We start from the raw sequence: 291 nt of genomic DNA on the forward strand, positions 1-291 counted from the left end.
TGCGATTTTATGCGTTTTTAAGCGTTTTTTGGCATTTTTAGCATAAAGTAGCTCAAACTTGGTTAGTTTTGCACGAAACTTGGGACACAACAATATTGTGTATATATTATTGTGTTGAAGTGGTTAGAATTTAAAATCAAAGTCATACCACAAGAAATACGTGTTAAGTTGCGATTTTATGCGTTGTTAAGTGTTATTGGCACTTTTGCGCATAAAGTAGCTCAAATTTGGTTTCTTTTTTACGAAAACATGGCACACAAATCTATTTGGTATATGATATTGTGTTGAAGT

This window comes from Amaranthus tricolor, chromosome 16 (genome assembly GCF_026212465.1).
Source record: "Amaranthus tricolor cultivar Red isolate AtriRed21 chromosome 16, ASM2621246v1, whole genome shotgun sequence".
NCBI classification, from domain to species: Eukaryota; Viridiplantae; Streptophyta; class Magnoliopsida; order Caryophyllales; family Amaranthaceae; genus Amaranthus; species Amaranthus tricolor.